The sequence below is a fragment of the Trachemys scripta genome, chromosome 3, assembly GCF_013100865.1.
Source record: "Trachemys scripta elegans isolate TJP31775 chromosome 3, CAS_Tse_1.0, whole genome shotgun sequence".
Classification (NCBI taxonomy): Eukaryota; Metazoa; Chordata; order Testudines; family Emydidae; genus Trachemys; species Trachemys scripta.
The window spans coordinates 7,698,779-7,701,557 of NC_048300.1; positions in this window are offsets into that span (position 1 = coordinate 7,698,779).

Below are 2,779 nucleotides of genomic sequence, written 5' to 3' on the forward strand. Positions count from 1 at the left end.
GCCCCTGGCGTGGACACAGTTATACAGTATCAGTATAAAGCACCATTATACTTTATGCCAGTATAAAGGTGATTTATACTTGTATAACTATTCCGGTGATGGAAGAGAAAAGTATAATGTTCCTTTATACCAGTATAACGTTGTCCGCACGAGTGGGTGTACCGGTATAACTATTTTGGCAAGAAATCACACTTCTAGTTAAAAACTGTGCATGGACCACATCTTAGAACTTGATTCGTAGCCCACTGGAGTTGGTAGCAGTCTTTCCATTGACTTTGGCTTGGTCTATATTAGAAAACTGGTCCCCGTGTAACAAAATCGATTTAAAATCAATCTGGTTACACTGGTGCATGTCTGTATTATTTATCATTTCTATGGTAGTAGCATCCAGACTCTCCAGACCCATTGTGTTAGGCACTGTACAAACAGGCCAATGACAACCCCTGTCTCAAAAAGTTTACAAACCACAGCAGGGATTCGCAATAAACTAAATAAATCTATTTAATTACATTGGTGCAAGTTTTCTAGTTATCCTTGGGCTTTGATCTGGCCCTTGGGGTGAAATTCTGACCTCAATGAAATTAATGACAAAAATCCCATTTGCTTCAATAGGGCCAGCATTTCACCCTGAGCAAAGAAGGTGTCATTTGTAATACTATTTGTATGAGTTTAGTGAGGAAGGATGGGGATAGATTTCTAGTGTTGTTTAATAAGGGTTTAACGAAATAGTTTTTAGTCAAGTTGGTTGAAAAATGCAAAAGGAGGGGAGAATTGCAAATAAAAAAAAAAAGCGAAGTCAATTCCTTTTGTGGGTTTTGAAAAGGAATTGTTTTTATTTATTTTGGTTTTGTGAACATTTTTATTGAAATCTTGATGTTTATTTTTTTTTTAATCTCTCTCTCTCTAATTTCTTTTTGCATTTTGCCACTGAAAAAGGGAGGATGGAAGAAGGGAAAAAAAGAGGAGAATGGAGGGGGAAAAAATAAAATCAGTAAACCAAAAACAACCACATTTTTCGTTTTCCAATGGTGTAGATAGAAAGGAAATCATGAACATTTCCAATTTGGGTAAAAAGGCCAGTTTTGATTCCCTTTTTATTGTTCCTTGGAAAAAGTTCTGCTGACTCTAGTTTTTCGCAGGAAAGCTCTTGGGGGCTTTATTTTTGTCCTGTCCCCAGCAGACTGTCAGCGATTAACAACTCCCAATCATCAAACAAAGGCTGAAGGTGTAAAAGAAAAGCCTGTTGACACACCAGGTTAGACACTACAAGGCGAGACTTTTGCAATTCACTCAAATGGGGCCAAACTCCAATTGGGGGCCAGGACTCCAGCCAGACTCTCCCACAGCACAGCGGGACACGGGGAGCGGCCAAGTGGGGGTTTAAAAGCCTTTAACAATGAGATCACTTCACAGTTGCGCCGTGGTGAGAATAGCTCGGTTCTTCCCCTGCTCAAGAGGGCAAAGTGGGCGCAGTTTGCCTTGTTTTGCGTTGCTCGTTTGGCACCTAGAGAGGTTGGAACCTGGACCCATTGATCTCAGTGGAAAAGCTCCCACTCACTTCAACGGGGCAGGATTAGACCCCAACAGGACTCCAGTTTCAAACGTGTAACAAAAATAAACCGTTCTCCCTTCAGCCTGGAGAGGAGTCGCTTTGGGATGAATTCCCACCCTACTCCATGTTAAATGTGCCATGCCCAGCGCACGTGGCCCAGGTCTAGTCACCCTGCTGATGTGAAACTGGAACGAATGCAGAATTGTTAATCATTCCCTGGGCTTGATTATCATCTGCAATCTCCCTTCCTCCAGGGCTCATCAGCAGGAACCCCAGGAAAGCCCGGGCACTTAGGAGAACCAGGCCCGCAGAACGGCTTCCTGGTAGTCCCCATGGCTTCCCTGTTTGTATTCAAGGCTTGGTCCAAACCCACTGAGGTCCAGAGGAAGGCTCCCATTTTTCAGTGAATTGCTTTGCTTTAAGAGAGCCCTGCAACGTGTAAGTCTCACCCCGCCCTACAACGGGTAAAAACACTCCTGAGAGGGGGCTGCACTCATGGTTGCCCTAAATCTCTCTTGCTGTTTGAACTGGCTTGGGAGTCGTTTGATTCTTCCTCATAGGAGACCTTACCCCTTCTTTAGTTCCAGCCCCAGCCACCGCACTGCCCAAAAGGCCTGGCCAGGGAAGCAAAGTTGGGAGAACTTTCCCTAAATCCGTTAAGAGGCTTCCTCCACCCGTAGGAAAACCGTTGCATTTCCCCGCCTGTTCAAGCGGCCTGGGCGCTGCAAGACTCTCAGGTTTCCACCAGGTAAAAAAAAAAAAAAAAAAAAAAAGGAGGTGTCGGCTTTGCAAGCAGTGTCCCACCCCTCTCCGTTGCTGGAAGGCATCTCCATCACCGCGCTCGGGGAGCCAGACCGCTGAAGATCGGTGCACGCCTGCAAAGCAGACACACAAACACACACACACACAGAGCAAAAATGCCCGGAGCTGCTCGGCTGCGCGCACAGGTCAGACGCCTGGAACGGCCGGTGTGTTGTTCCCACACGAGCGTGTGCCTGTGCAAAAAGCCGATCGCCTCTGCACCAGGCTCCCGGGACGCTGGCGCGCGCCCGGGTCGCCCTGCACACTCACAATGGGTGTCGCTGCTGCAGCAGCGCTGGGTAGGGAGCCCGCAAATCCAGCGCCCAATAAAGCAAAGCCTATTGTGTTGGGGACTGATAAACTGATCAAACAAGCAAAGCCCCCGGGAAAGCCGGCGTGGCCGGCAGCCTGCTGGGGGGGGGGGGG